Source organism: Sturnus vulgaris, chromosome 12 (assembly GCF_052056855.1).
Source record: "Sturnus vulgaris isolate bStuVul1 chromosome 12, bStuVul1.hap1, whole genome shotgun sequence".
NCBI classification, from domain to species: domain Eukaryota; kingdom Metazoa; phylum Chordata; class Aves; order Passeriformes; family Sturnidae; genus Sturnus; species Sturnus vulgaris.
This window is the reverse complement of record NC_142254.1, coordinates 18,333,082-18,349,700: the sequence shown is the minus strand read 5'-3', so window position 1 is coordinate 18,349,700 and position 16,619 is coordinate 18,333,082. Positions and strand designations below refer to the sequence as shown.

Here is a 16,619-nt window from a genome sequence, read left to right as displayed (position 1 = left end):
CTGATTCTCATGGGATAGATTTGTCGGTTTTGCTGATGCAACTTTTCTTCCTCACAAGAACAGATTGTTATGCAAACTGACTTTTATTCCTTTGATTCTTTCACACGGGAACTTACAAGCTAGCTGCTAGCTTAGCCTAAACCATATTTTTACAAGGCCTTTCTTGTAAAGGGATTTAGACGTGGTCAATCTGTGGGGGAGAGGATCCTCAAGAAACACACGGTGAATGGAATTAGAAACACTGCTAAAAATTACACCCAGAGCAACTGAGGGGGCTGAGAGCGAAAATTCCCATTTTATTTTCATGCCTCCTGGACTCTTCCATCCTTTAAGATCTTTCAAATTGGGTTAAATCTCATGATCCCCAGCCAGGCATCATTCCCTGGGGCTGTTATTAAACATCCTGCTCTACACCTCCTGAAGATACACCAGGCCCTCTCTATTTATTCCAAACTCACACACCAGATGGACACACAGCTCTCCAGAGAGTCTCACTCCAACACCCACCCTCCAGGTTGGGTTTCTTGGGGTTTTTTTTTTTGAGGCAACCCCAGTAATGAAAATAAATGCCTGGGGCCTGACAGAAAGCAGGCGTTTGATTACATTAACAGCCAGTTTTCCAGCCAAAAGTGATAACAAATTAAATAGCCATCTGAAATGGGGAGTAATAAACCCAGGAATGCTGGCACAAATTGCCATCTGTGTGTTGCTCACCGAGGATTCAGTCTCCAAAGGAACCTGGATGCAGCAAAGCGTGTGACTGAGTGAGGGGCTGGTTCCCAACCCACAGCAAAGCCCCCCAAAAAAACATAAAATGAGCACTAAGCCTTGCATTTAACTGCTTTGCTACAATAAAGGCAGAAAATCCACTTCAGAATTTAAAACATATATGAACACTTAATATATATGTGAACAAACACATCCTTGAGTAAAGCAAGTGATGAATCACTTCCAGTTTGCTCTGTTAGGAATAATGTCCTGCAGTAGATACAGACAGCCTGTATTACCTCACAACACTTAATATTTAATCCTGGAGCAATCAAATGATGGTAAATCAGAGAAAAGATTGGACATACATTTCTGACATGATGGCTTTAGCAGCCCTCACAATCAATGCTTCCCCTAAAAGGTGAATTTGTGTCTCTGAGGTTCACAAGCTCCCGTGTAAAAGTTTGCACAGCAGAGCAGGTGAAGAAATTCCAGTTCTGACACATAAAATCCCACTGTTTGAGGTCTCATAGCTCGCTGTCCAGGTGTTCAAGATCTTTACACGACAGGTAGATGTGTGTGAAAATATTTCACCTGAAAGCATTTGCTGCTAAATAAAGGAAAAAAACAGAGCTTGCCAGGTCCACAGGTGCAGAGCACCTGCCCAGGCTGTGAGCAGCATTTTCCTTGAACAGAATATTTGCCTTTAGGTTTCACAGCAGCAATACACAATTTAAGCCAAGCAGCCACTATTTTCAATTTCATTCCCCACTCTTTGGTGCTTTCCTGTCTTCCTTTAAATTGCAGGTCCAGCAAGTTGGTGGCTCCAGGACTTTTAGCCCATAGCAAATAAAAAATAATATTAAACAATAAATCCAACATTAAGACTTCATCATTACCACGAAAAGATTAAACATGGAATCTAAACATACCTTTCAGAACCAAGCAGAAGCTACAAGTGAGAGAACATCTTCATTTCTTTATAAACAAAATTTGCAAAGATTAATTTGTGATTTAGCTGCAGGTGTTGGCAGAACTGTTGTTAAGCACCTGCTCCATCCAGATGAAATCCTGTTGGCGTGTTTGACTTAGATTTAAGTACATGAAAAACCATGTTCCTAAACAAGAGCTGCTGGGAGGAAACTTCACAGCAAAGCTGAATTTTTAAATTAATTGATCTCCAAACTTCTCCATCAAAATTCCCTGCTCTGACACAAACACCCTGTCAGGAAATACTGGCACAAATTCTGTATCAGAAAGAAAAGCAATTCTAGAACACTTGATTGTTTCAGGCACTAAAGCAAGAATTGCAAAAATCTCCTGATAATTTCAATACTGAAAAAAAAAATTAGTTATATTGTTAGAATGTCAATTTTTATTTTGAAACAAAGGGTTTTCTTTTAGGAAAAATGCTTTGGGAGAGCAGAAATGTGAGGTGGCACAGCTCTGGCAGCTGGGACAGGGACTGAGCTGATCCCTCACTGCCTGGGTGAACACCACGCTGTGTTCATTGAGGCTGCAATTAATGCAGAGTTATTAATCATGCCCTGCTCTCCCCACTCCTCCTTCTGACTCTGCACTTGCCCCAAAAGCACCTTGTCCAAGGGTCCTGTCCCTGCTGGGGGTGAGGCATCAGCTCCATGGCTCTTGAGGTGCCCCTCAGCAGGATCCTGCTGCTCCTGCTCTCCTCTCCAGGGAGCAGCTTCCCCTCTTCCCTGCCAGCAGCTATTCCCATATTTTCCAACATCTGTGTCTGTGCCAGCTGAGGGACAGCTGATCCCAGGGCTGGCAGCTGAATTATCCCATCACACGACACAGGAAATGTTCCTTTGGTTCCAAAGGGCCCTTGGCTCACTGACAAACCCACCTGGGGTACAGGACTGTCAGATGCACCTTTGGGATTGCCCTGTACCAATTAACACTGTGTGCTAAAACATAATTGCAGCACTTCCATTCTAAAGGCTTAGCCAATGTGCCCCATTTGTCTGTACATAACTGAGTTCATCCACTTTGATTTTACCACCTTTCTGCTCTCCTGACTGTCTTCGTTTACTTCCCCATGTGCTTTATGGTGTCATTAAGAAAACAAACGAGTTAAACCTTCTAAGGATGTCATCCCCTCTGGCTTTATTACATTTTCTTGAGTAGATTTAGGTGAGGTATCAGGAAAAAAAATCCTCCCTGTGAGGGTGGGGAGGCATGGGTGCCCAGAGCAGCATGGGAATGATTTCCAGAGCAGGATTAAAACACTTTTATCCCATCCCTAACACGTGCTTGCTAAGTTACTCCCCTTGCTGCCCATTCCCTCTCTCTGCCACAAGGGATCATTGAGAGCATCCCACAAATGGATCCATTCCTGTGCTGCCAGTGCTGAACTCTCTTTAGCAAGGGAGTAATGAGAAATTCAGGCTTTTTCCAGTTTTCAAACTCCCTTCTGCCATTCTTCACCCTTGTCCAGTGCCTATGGAGAGCTGCAAGGAGCAGAGCAGTTGGGAAAACCATACCATGTAATTACAGCTCAATAACTGCTTTCAGTGTCTAGAAAACATCATCTAAGTGATGTTTTCCAGCTCTCCCACCACCTTTATTACTCCCTGCATTTTTCCAAAGACTCTATGACATTCTTTACACCCTTGGGCTACCAAAGTAATTCAGATGGCCAAGATGGGAACCCATGGGGCTATACACACCCCTTGCAGATTGGGGCCAAAAAAACAGAGCTCAGTCAGGGCTAATGGAAATTTTGGTGTCAGCTGAGGGAAGGATCAGTCCCTCCAGGAATTTGCAACAGTTCAGGCACCCCAGAATTCTGCTGAGCCTGCAGAGCAGGGGCTGCCTGGCACAGTGTTCTCCTGTGGTTGGCACTGGAGGTAATAATTCCAGTAATTCCTGACCACAGAACACTGGCAGGAAGATGCCAGGACTGAAAATGATCTTTTATCAAATTAGCTGGGAATGTGCCTTGTGGCTGTATCTGGAAGCACTCTCAGGGGTGCTCTTAGCTCTCACTCTCCCAGCCTCAGAGGCATGGTCCTGCACACTGCTGCCAGTGTTATGTACAGGGAACAGCATCAAGCACCATTCATATGCCAGTGCCAGCTTAGTGTGAGCAAGATTTAGGCTCCTCCTGGCTGGAATTTTAGCAAAGGAACTTAACTTCTAAAGCTTTGCATTTCAAGGGTACAATTTTTTGGAGTGAATGGGTTAAAATCAGGAGGAGGCTTCAGAAATCAGGAGCCAGAGTTTGTGCAAATAACTCGTGTAGACATCACTAAGCCTCAAGGGGAACCAGCACGTTTTACTCTGTTAGATTATTAAAGGAAATTGGGCTAACATGCCAGAGAGGAATGTTTAGAATATGCAAATTATCCAAATGTGTGTGCTTCGAGTAATATATCAGAGAATGGAGAACTCTGCTGGAAACAGAGACATTTTTACTTAATCATGGAATAAACCAGTGCAGCCACGATTTTAGGCTTTCTTTCTGCAGAGATGTTGAAAGGTTTTGTGAAAAACCTGCTATGGGTCAAAGGTGCTAAATCACAAAGCTAAGGCAGGGCTGAATTTATTTTCCTGTTATTTTTACTTCAGTGAAATAATGGTTAATTTCAATTTGGAGAAAATGTGGCTGTATCTAATGAGAGGAACCAAGGCACTAAAACCTTGACAACTGATTGCCTATCTAGATATTTTTTCTTTTTTGTGTAAATCTATCTGCAACTTTTCATCTCCACATTTAGATGCAAGAAGTCCATAATACCTCTTTATATATTTATTATCATTCATTTCTACTTGCATAATCCCACTCCTTTGTACAGAATTGCTGTAATAATTGGTTATTTTGCCACAGAGCAGAAAGTTTCCACTGATAGCAGGTGCTGATAGAAGTGTCCTTCAATACTAAATTAAAAATATGTGATTCTATCATCATCTGTCTAGACCAGGGACTTTCATCCTCCTGCTGTCTGCTGCATCATGACAGTTTCCAGGTCTTTCCACAACTTCATCTCCAGTTTAGGTATGAGCAGCAGCACACATGGCAACCAGAAATAGCCTGGCTTCCAGCAAGATGTCACTCACCCCATAAAGTTAATAAAAAGTCCAATACCTTATTTTTCCTGCCCTGCAGTTTCCATCTCACACGTCAGGAGAACGTGCATCCGAGGCTGTGGGAATGGCCATCTGTTCTGCCTGCACAGTGCTGCTGCTTGGGAGTGCTGAATTACTCAGATGCTCTCATTTTTAGAGACATCTGGAACTGGTGGCCATCTATTTAAAAAAAAAAAAAAAAATACAGCAGAATAGAAAAAATTAAATTGGGCTGAGCGCCTTCTCCACGGGATCATGAGAAATTTCAGGGCCAATGTTTGTAGAATCATGGAATGGTTTGGGTTGGAGAGGACTTTAAAGCCCATCCAGTCCCACCCCATGTCATGGGCAGGGACACCTCCCACTGTCCCAGGGTGCTCCAAGCCCCAGGGTCCAACCTGGCCTTGGGCACTGCCAGGGATCCAGGGGAAACCATTCCCATCCCTATTTTTTACTGCTCTGTGTTGAATGCAGCTGGGAGGTTCTGTGCCTGCTCAAAGGCAGCAGAGTTTCTCCCAAGGAGAGCCTCCCCCAGCCACAGGGGATAGATGGTTTGTGTCAGCCATTCCCATGTTCCTCAAGCAAATAATTAATGTAAAGTCAAGCTCTAAGTGCCTCCTCCCTCAGTTCCATAAAAATATTGGTGATAAACTGTCGGGTACCCAGAGCTCTGTGGGACAGTCTAAAACCAAAATGCTTTATAATCAGACTTTTCTCCTACTTACAACAACCCACAGATAATTTTCAGTCCCACTGCTGTTTATAAACCCCCACAGTCACGCTGTGCTCCATCCTCATGAAAACAACCACAACACATGCACATGTTTCCCAGCACATGCATTTTTTTTTTTTTTTTTTTGCCAGTGTGTAGCTTATGATGGGGCTACTTGCCAGGCTGCTGGCATTTCAAAATTCATCCCATTCCCCTTGTTCTGTCCCTCTGAGGCTGAAATGAAACTCTGGGTATTTTCATTTTGCTCCATTATGTCATTTATTTTAGAAGGATGTATGAAGGAGGGGAACAAAAGAAATTCTTATTTTTTAAAATTTGGACCACATCACTGAAGCAAACAATGTACTCCTGATCTACCTGCCATTTTGTTGGTTTTTTTAATTATTATTTTTATTTTACAATCCCATTACTTAATGTGGATAGACACAACAAAATCCAGTGAGAGCTTTAGAACAGTGAGAAAATTCATCACTGAGCAAACTCACAGTGAGCAGAGTGAATGCTTGGGGTGGCCACAAGCCACAAGGCTGCTGAAATCAGGTTTGTAACCCCTTAGATCAGAATAGGTGCTGTAGAGCTCTTGGCTTATAAAAGATTCTGGTATTTATTTTTGTTTATATACACAGTGAGGACTGGAGAAGGTAACAGGACAAGCTGAAGTTTCTCAGCTGCTCTTTCAGAATGGAGAGTTTTTAAGGACAGAGCAGCATGGATGGATAAAAGACTCCTAAACCTGGGCTATACCCCTAGAGTTTGCTCTACTGCAGTTTGCTGTAAGAGCAGCACATGTCTGAGAGGAAATTGTTGCTCAGTGCTCTCTGAGAAGAGTTGAGAGGTAAGAGAGTGGCATGACCAGGGACCAGATGCAATTATTCTTCTCAGAGTAGCTGGAGCCACACAGCTCGTTCAAACCCCACAGCAAGCATTGCCTGGGGATAAACTGAAGTGCACAGGGGTGCCTGGGCACCTTTATCACCCCTTGGCACAGGAACAAATGTTCTGCCATTTAATGATGGCAGGGAGCTGTCAGGTGGACGTGTCAGACAGGGGAAAGGAAGGATCAGTTTCCTTCTGAGCGCTGTGTTCTGGTGTCAGGTGTGCAGGGAGCCCAGCTGGAGATCAGCCCCACACACAGCTGGGGCAGCAGGAGCCACAGGGAACCTGAGACACCTCCCTGCCCTGCAAACACCTGAGCAGGATTAGTGTAAACAGTGCATTTCTTGTTCCCTTCTTCCTTTGCTGAGGTAATCTGCTTTTCCCTTTTCCTTTACAGAAGTTTTATAAGTGAGCAGTAATGGTTCCAAATAGCCCTTCCCCTGCTTTCAAACAAAAGCTAGCACTGAGAAATAAAATATGTTTTAAAGGCTGGGTGTAATAGCTACCATATAAATGTATTGCAATGCTGCTCAGAGCTCTCCATTCAGAGCAGAAACTGGGTTTCATTATGGCACTTTTTGTAAAAGGGACACGACAGTGGTACCAGCTTGCTGAGCTTGTCAAAGAGATTATTTTGATTAATTTACTTCTGCCTTGCTCACTGTTCTCACAAGAGCTGGAGGAAACGGCCTCAGGTAGAGCCAGAGGAGGTTTAGATTTGAAAATATTTGAAATATTTGAAAAAAGATTCTTCCTAGAAAGGGTTATCAAATGAAAATATTCGAAACACGTGTGGATGTGGCACCTGAGGACAGGGTCCAGTGGTGAGCACAGTGCTGGTGCTGGGCTTGGTGAACCAAGGTCTTTCCCAGCCTCACCAATCCTATGATTGTGCAATTCTGCTGCTCCTGAGACTGCCAGCAGCATTAGAAACCTCTGCCTTCTATCAGGATTTATTCTATAAATCAGAATAAGTGCACCAGGACAGTTTTCTTCTTCTCTGGAGCCTTGGGAAATTCCAGAGGGTGGCATCTTGACTGATATCTGTACTTAGAATAACAACCTGTGTCTCATTTACTGCAGTCCTGCTTGGGTTGGGCAAAACCTTCAGATGAGCAGAGGTTTTTTAGTGGACTACACAGCAATTAACTTTATTCTTGCTTTTCAATGATAATGTACAGGTGACCTTTTAAAAACGTTATTATTAAATAAAGAAGTTGCTGGATGTGTTATAAATTTAAAGCCTGTGAACAATTTGCCCTGAATCTTAAGGAGAGACAGCTGCAAAAGCTACATAATAAAAAAAGCACTGAGAATGTTTAAAAATTCCTAAAAAAAACCCAAAACAAAACAAAACAAAAAAAAACAAAAAAAAAGTTTTGTTTGGTTCAGTGCTGGATCATGCAGGGTGCAACGAGCTCAGGGCTCTCCAGAGAGGTCCCTGACAAGGATGGAGCAGGAGCAGCAAAGCCAAAAACCTTCCTTCATCCTGGTGAAGTGGCTGCTGCCAGCTGGGAGTGGATGGTTTTTCCAAATATTTTGAGCAAAACCAAAAGTACAGAGTGAGGCTGAGCCCTGGCCAAGAAAATCCATCCAAGCAGCACCACAAAGTCACCTCCTGTTTCTCAGTGGGCCTGAAGTCAATAAAATTTCCCATTGGTTTTACTGGGGAACTTGGTTTTTACACTTTAAAAAAAAATACAAATACACCTTCACAAATGTGACACAAACTTTGTCACATTGTCTTAAAACCTCCTGCCCCTTAAACAAACACTACCCAACAGTATAATCTCAAAAATGTGACTGTTTTGCTCAGCAAATCTGTGGCTGCTGGGCCCAGGCTGCAGGCAGTGTGAGAGATGGACAGAAGTACATGTTCCTTTTCTCTCCTTTCAGGCACAAATATAATCCTGAAGATAATAAAATATTCATGATACTAAATATTTAAATTCTTCCACCCTGCTGGCCTGGATTCTACATTCATTAAAAAAAAAAAAAAAAAAATTCTAACAAACTGAAAATACAAACACAATGAAACAAAAAAAAGTGAAAATGTGTGTTCAGCAAGCACAGGTGAGTGTTTAGGAAATTACAGCTTTAGTCAAAGCATTACCACTGAAACTGATGAATTTACTGCAAAGGAATGACAATAAGAAATCACAAGTAACTCACAGTCTCAGGTAAGGGAGCACTTGCTTAAGGAGGGAAGTGCAAGTTTCTCAAAAAAACCCCCAACTTCTCAAATCTTTTCATGCTGGCCTTTTAACAGGAAACACTTTATGAAATGTGTTTTAAGAATCACTAGATTGAGTTGAAAATCACCTCTTCTCTATAGATATTTATTTATGTTTTATTTATTATGCCTGCCCATATGAGACATCCAGATCTCCTCTCACACTTGATTTTTACCAGTTGGCATTTATGTTTTCCATACAGAACCAGAATTATCCACAAATCTGTGAAAAATCCATGAAAAAATGTTGATATTGATATACTGAATACAGAAAACACGTGAGCAAACATCTTCCAGATCTGCTATTAAACTAAAGTGATAACGTTCATCCAGCTCTGCAAAAAACCCAACAAATAACACGCCTGTAGAGCCTTGGCAATTTTACTTTTAAATGCAAAGCCAAAGCATTCAGAACAAATGGAGCATTTCTTTCATTTCCAGCCACATGAGTGATGCTGAATTAATATATGGGGCACATTGGAGGGACTTTGCTCCAGTGTTAGGCCTTTAAATACAAAGTTTTGTTCCTTTTTCTTCCTCCCATTCTCTTTTCCCCAATCCTGGGTATGTGAGGGACTTTAACCCTTTAGCTCTTCAAGGTTTTATTTCCCTTAATACAGCTGCAACCACAGCACCAGGCCACTTTACTGCAATCCCCAAAATTTGTGTGGTTACTCATTGTGCTGTGATCAGCAGCAAAAATTCAGAGCTCAGAGGGAGGAATCAATCAAGAGTAAATTATTCTCCAGCATGGCTGAAAAATACAATTCTTGGAATCCGAACTCACCAGGAGCAAGTTACCCCAAGCTGTGAAATTCCTGAAAGAATTCCCTTTTTTTAGGATTTTGTAGGAAGGTGATCTGTGGAAAGCCAAAGGGGTGAGGAGCTGTGTTACACAACTCTCCTTGCTCACGTTTCCTCGGGCAAAAATGCTCCATGAGAGCCCAATCTGGCAGTGTCACCCACAGCACAGAGCTCTGCATCTGCCTGCCCATGTGAGAGCTTAATCTGCCTCTTCCATATGATAATTAATTACTGCAGGAGTCACTAATATTGGCCATAATCACTGGGCTTTGGTTAACACCTCTAAACCAGTCCAGTTCACTCACCAGTTTGCACGGAATGTGGAGCTCTGCATGGAAGGAAGGACAAAAATTAGGATTGAGCCTGAAATTTGCTGCTTGTGAGCTCCGAGCCCACATCCAGAACAACCCTGTGAATAATCCAGCAGTGAAAAAGCTGCCCCTTGAAAGAGCAGGAATTCTCTCAAAATAACTGTATTGAAACAGGAAATAATGTGGAGCACGTGGCATCCCTCTAAAGGAAATTCTAATTTCACTGAAATGTGATGCAGAAAATTATTTCTGCAGTTTGCAAATCAATGTTAAAGGGAAAACTCCCCTTTCCTGCCTAGTGAGAGCCCAAATATTTCTTAAAGGAAGCAGAGCAGTGATTTTGTCCCCCTCATACTTCTCAAAATCATTCCTCATTCACCATTTGTGGCATATCTATATCCTAGAGTAGGTGTGCACAAATGTATTTATTTACACACACAGAGATGTCCAATACAAGCAATAAGAATGAAGAAAACAAAGCTGTACAGTGTTAAATAGTAGAGGCAAAGAAAACTTCTTATCAAACATGCATGAAAATGATCCACACAGAAATGGCAGCGAGGAAATATTCTTTATATATCACCCTCTGTATATACACTGCATGAAAAGACATAAATGCAGATATTTGTCAAATTCCTCACTCAGTATATAAAAATGACCTTTGCCAGTGCAGGAAAACAACTTCAATTCCTAACAAGATGCTTATTTCAGTGTTTTCTTGAGCTCTGCTTTTTGGCTCTCATGGCCCAGTGCTGTTGTCCTGCAGAGGAGAAGGAGAAGGAGAAGGAGAAGGAGAAGGAGAAGGAGAAGGAGAAGGAGAAGGAGAAGGAGAAGGAGAAGGAGAAGGAGAAGGAGAAGGAGAAGGAGAAGGAGAAGGAGAAGGAGAAGGAGAAGGAGAAGAAGGAAAGGAAAGGAAGGGCAGGCAGCCCCGGGCTCGGGTTTCAGCTTTGCCAGGGGCACAGAGCAGGCAGGAGGGATGCCAGGGGAGGAAGGGAAGGACCATCTGGAGGCAAACAACACCTGCCAGGTGACTCCAAACACGACACCACCGAGCAGATGAGCTGCTTGATGACAGACTCTGCAGCTCCTCTCCTGCCATGTCCCTTTCCATGCCTCTGCCTCTGGTTTTAATGATGCTCTCTCGCTGCTCGTGACCCAGGAGAAGACATTAATCAAAGCACTGCTGCTTGATTAAAGCATTAATAATATATTTTACAGCAGCAGGGCTGCATGTTAGAGGGAGGCTAAACCGTCTCTGGGATGAGAGGTGTTTTCCTTCATTAAATGTCCAAGGAGAAAAGTTCCAAAAACTGAGCAAAACCAAGATTTGCCAATGAGTAAAACTATCCTTGCCACGATAATTCTGCTGACTCCAAAGAAAAGTGGGAAATGCACTAAATAGGAGGGATTTTAACAGGGATTTGAGGTGACCTCACATTTCTGACCCCTTTTTTTGTGGTTTTCCAAAGAGAGGAGGGGTCTCTCCTGCCAGAGGAGGTGCCAGCCATGGGTGACCCAAGTGGGGAGGAGTGCTGTGGCTCAGTGCTGATTGCTTCCCTGTCCCTTTGGAAATATTCCCACTCGGTTCCTGTGGCATAACTCACTGGATTAGGTCATTTTGGCAGCCAACTTTCCTCCTCTGAAACAGTGGGGTATCTGTCATGGGTTAAAATTGCCCAGAATCAACTTTAATAACAGATAAATTAGAAACAACTTTTCCTTAAAAAGAAGAAAATTAGCAACAGTGGGACAAGACTGAAAAAGGATGAAGCAATGAGGAATATTAAGATTGACAGCAGTGCCCTCTTCCATTCATAAATGTGATGATTCCATTTGTTTTGCAATACTGATATTTTGCACAAGCAAATGGTTTAAAAAAAAAGAACATTAAATTAAAACGTGGCAGTGCAATAGAAACGTTTCCAAATCCCTGGCCTGATTTTCTACTCACTTCAATCTCTTTTTGTTGGTGTAGTCCCATGGAAAATAATAGCTTTGTTCTTCAGGGGATAAAATCAGATGCAGAAATGAAGCTACAAACGAAAATTATTTCAAAAAGTCACAGCTTACTCTTCTGTGCAGTGTGTCAGAGTCAGAAACTGCCAGAAATCATATTTTTGTCTAGGTAAAAAGACAAATGAATAGAGAAAAATTAAAGATCAGTTATTAATGAGTATTAAACAACACCAGCTGAAAATATTCCCAGGTAGATGTGACATCTGAAAACCAGAAATACCCAAACAAAAACTCACAGAAGCCTGGGCATCCTTTAATATGTGTCTTCATTTCACCTCCAGCATGGACCAGACATTCCAAACTCTGCAACTTCACACACTCAACTGGACTTATTCCTCACTGATACAGCTACTAAAAAACTTCTGTCCCTTGAAATACTAAATTCGAAATGCCAGGGTATCAGAAATACAGGAAAAAATGAACAGCACAGCACGGAACTGCTGTAAGAAAATGGAACTATGGGAATAGTCTCATGTCTTTTCAAAGCAAATCTATCCACAAATTAATTGAGATTTTTTTTTCTCTTGTCTTTATCTGAAACAGATGCTACAAGGAATAGTGATAAAATCACTTTGCTGACAATTATGCATTGAACAGTGAGGCAGATAACAGAGGTGGCTATGGCTTCTGCACAAAAATGATCAAAAAATAATTTAAAAATGCTAATCATAAACCAACTGGAACTTTTTAGGGCTTCCTCATGATTTCAGCATCTTTAGAGGGTCAGTCATGAAGCTGTGTTTTTGAAGAATCCAAAGAAGATAACCCTTAGTAAAACCAAAGATGTGGATAAGGTCTATTTTCGTCTTTAAGTCAGCCTAAAAAACTAAACCATAGCTGAATATATCCAGAGAAAAGAATATTTGCTGATGTTGTGACACGTCCTAAGCAGGGTGTGACAAAGGACAGTCTCGAGTTTGGGACATGGGTGGGGCTGGGTGAGCTGCTCACAAACACTTTGTCACTTTGCTTGTGCCAACATCACAAAAGGACCAGTAGAAAATCAGCATTCTGCACGCCTGGGATCAGCTGGTAGAAATTGATACTAAAAAACTTGAATTTAATGGAAATAAAAAGATATGGGAGTGCTTTATGTCCAGATTGCATCTCCACCTAGAAGAGCTCAACCCTCATAACAAATTCACTCCAGGTTCTATTGACTGGCACAGAAAATCAGAACACTTATTGAACAAACAGTAAGTGTTGCACCCAGCTTTTTATTAGAGCTGTGAACGTAATGAAATTAAAATCTTTTTAAAACAAGGTATTTTGAATCATTTATAAAGGTGTGTGGCTTCTGACTACAAATCAGCAGCCTGCTCTAACTCTGAAGGCATCCCAGGAGAGACACACGGTGTGAATCTGGCAAAAACAAAGCTTCAGGAAAGCAAGGAATTAGCACTGGAATTTATTAGGAAAGGATGAAGTTCAAACATAGAACCATTAGCCAGCTAAGTCCATTGCAAATAGCTTCTGGAAGGAATTACAATTCAAAGGACTCATTAGCCTAAGATGTGTTAATATCAGCCAAAGTTTCAGTGCCTGGAGAGAATTGGGAATTGAGGATATGACTGATGCTGACACTTCCCCTTGCAGACTTTTCTGCACATGATCTGCAGCTCAGCATCGCTTCCCTGGAGCCTGGAACATCCCTCCTTGGTGCCCTGAAAGCACAGGGCCCTTTTCCTTTTCCCCTTTCCTTTCCTTTCCTTTCCTTTCCTTTCCTTTCCTTTCCTTTCCTTTCCTTTCCTTTCCTTTCCTTTCCTTTCCTTTCCTTTCCTTTCCTTTCCTTTCCTTTCCTTTCCTTTCCTTTCCTTTCCTTTCCTTTCCTTTCCTTTCCTTTCCTTTCCTTTCCTTTCCTTTCCTTTCCTTTCCTTTCCTTTCCTTTCCTTTCCTTTCCTTTCCTTTCCTTTCCTTTCCTTTCCTTTCCTTTCCTTTCCTTTCCTTCTTGCTTTGCTCATACCAGCATTTCCTGCTCACACTTACAGGACACCATCCAGGGGACTGGAATGAACAGAATACCCCTGGGATGGAGGCAAACAGGATTTGCACTCCCATCATACATGTCAGGCAAGTTACCAATTAGTGACAATTATAGGGATTCACTCCAGAGCCTCTCAGTGAAAGCAGACACCAAGTTTTGCCTTGAAAATGGGAAATATTTGCTGGTTTTGCTGGCAATCATAATCAAAAGCATCTCAGAAAGTCCCCAGCAAGGTAGATGTGCTGCAGAGGTGGTTGTATCCCCATGTCCTGAAACACTTCTTCCTCTGATCTGTAATATAAGTTATGAGCTAATATCAGCTCACATGAAAACATTAACACTTCTGTAACAGGATGTTAATTAGGAGCACAGCCACAATGTGAATCTGGAGTGCACCAGTCCTTCCAAAGCCCAGCAAAAAACGTGTTGGGACTCAAAGCTTCACAAAGCCTTTTCTAAAAATTAAGATCTCATCCTAAACCCAGGAAAACATTATAGCACTTCTTATTTTTCTAATCAGCTTTAGCTCTTTCCTTCTTCTATCACCAGTAATGAAGAATTTACAGTCCAAGCTACGCCCTCCTTGCCCTTGGGTCCCTCAGCTCTTGCTTGTCACTGAACTCTGCATGAACTTTTTGATCAGTTCTGTTGACAAGGCAGAAATAGATGATTTAGCTGCTTTCTGCTTTTTCTGCTTCCCCAAAGCTGGAGGAGAGCAGCACCACAGGAGCAGGAGCAGGAGCAGTTCTGCCTCTGAGTCCAAGCAGGGAGGTGCTGAGTGAAGCAGCACAGCTCATTTTCCTGAGTCATTGTTCAGAGTGGGCTGAGGACCCACTGATACCCTCTGCTAACCTTGTGTATAAATCACATCACCTCAAGCACTCTCCTTCTTTTCACCTGCTGAGGTGTTTACAGGTGAGAGAAGGAAGCATCTGCATTGACTTTACAAGGTTTTGCAGGAAAAGAGGAGAGTACAAGCAATAGCACCCCGTGCTGGCACCTAACAAAGAAAAATATTCACTTTATTGCTGGTTCCATCCCCATGGTCCAGTACACTGAGATGACTCCTGGGGGGGGAAACAGGCTGGGGAAAGTTCCTCTGAAAAGCACACTTTTGCTGCAGAAATAGTGCAAAACCATTCCAACAAAGCCCAGCAGCCATCAGAGTGTGGAGGGTTGTGGAGACTCATCCATGGTTAGAAACCAGGGTTGTCTTGAAGGACTCCACCAAGAATGGCACCAGGGAAAGCTCACTGGTACTTCTGCTGCCTGCATTACTTTAGGAGCTTAGGGCAATTTGGGTGATTTCATTCTAATCAAAATCTTTTCCTATTTCTAATCCCTTCAGCAGATTAAATATTACTAGAAGGAAAATCGACACCCACACACAAAGCCTGGGCTGGGCCACTGAGTGCAGTTATTTATTGGAGGTCATTAGGGTTGCAGGACTGGCCCTTTTGGCCAGCTAAATACCCAGAAGGGAAGGACAAGCAACAGGAGAGATCTCTATCACCCTCTAAGTAGTTTCTCATTCTCTGCTATCGAAATAAATAGTCTGGAATGAATAAAATTCAAATTAGTCTCTGTTCAGTGAGATGGAGCTGGGCCAAGTGCTGCCATTTACTGAAGTCCTTCCACATCACTGCTAAAAAGGAAAGTTCTAAACAGTGACATCTTGGAGACAGAATTTGTTCTGAGCACAGACTGCGAGCAAAATGTATGCACTAATGCAAAATTCCCTGGGACTTGGAGTTTGTGCAGCCTGTGTCTAAACATTACAGAGGGTAAAAAACAAATAGCATGATAATTTCTGCTTGCTTTAAGCAAAGGGCTTCTTGGACACGTTTTTTTTTTGTGTTTTTCCATGCAAAATGGTTAAAAGGAACTGCGAAAATTCTGGCTTGAATGCACGAAGAAATATTGCAGACACAATTTCTCCCTCTCTTGCTGCCACACATTTCTATCTAAGGCACTGCCTGGATATTTCCCAGGCAGGCAATAAGAGACCAAGTGGTAATGAAGTTATTTCCCTCCAATGTCAGGAGCGTTTGAAGCCATGGTCATATCTCAGCATCTCCTGCACCTTTCGTGTCTTGTTGTTTATCAAAGGAGCAATGAAAAGGAGCCTGGGAATGAGGTGTAGATGAATATGAATTATTGAAAGGCACCAGGAAGAAAGCGCTGCAGAAACAGGAGGATCTGTCATTTAAGCTCCAGGTAAGGGGTTTTAAAGGCCAAATGAGAGAAGTGAGTGTGGAAATGCTCTGAGTGCTGTCTGTGCTGTTAATGGAGAGTAGGGGGTGTTGTTTCTGCAGTGTGCAGCAGTGGGTCTTGTCCTCACTCGAGCCAAGGGGGAAAAACCATCCTCTCATCAAACCCCATCCTCTCCTGCTCACTCATCCAAACCAGCACTGGATGAGGACAGAACTTTTGGGGACAGGAGCAACTTTGAGGAAAAACTCCTCTTCTTTCAGGAGCCTACATATCATTTTATTGAAGATATTTTCTGTTGTCTAGTCCAGGTATTCAGCATGAAATTTTGGGTCTTCCCTGAATCATTCAGAGAAGGATTTTCTCTCACTTCATGCTAGCAGCCACTCTGTGGATGGGTGGTGTCACTCATAATCTTCCAAGTTCTTTTACCTTTCCTTCATAAGACAAAGCTTTCATGTTTTTAAATGATTTTGTCAACCCCATTCATTTCAGATTCTGCAAAACTCTTTCAAACAATGAAATCCAAAGCCACAGGAGGTGAGAATTTAGCAATACTCCCATTTTATCCATAAGCCATAGCATCTTTGCAAAAATCTCTACAAGCATCTTTTGATTAGTTTGGTGGATAAACTTAACAAATGGAGTCATTTT

At 42.3% G+C, this 16,619-nt stretch overlaps 1 long non-coding RNA gene across 3 annotated transcripts in view; it reads right to left on the bottom strand.

Annotated features, from left to right (window-relative positions):
• LOC148222417 (uncharacterized) overlaps nt 1-16,619 on the bottom strand; it is a 39,122-nt gene that overhangs the window by 10,172 nt on the left and 12,331 nt on the right. For 2 of the 3 annotated variants that reach the window (XR_015806358.1, XR_015806360.1), the window contains exon 2: nt 4,817-4,977. This is a non-coding gene — a long non-coding RNA (uncharacterized LOC148222417). Of the gene's footprint in view, nt 1-4,816; nt 4,978-11,705; nt 11,788-16,619 lie in introns of those variants that run through there. The other variant, XR_015806359.1, reaches the window with a different exon arrangement.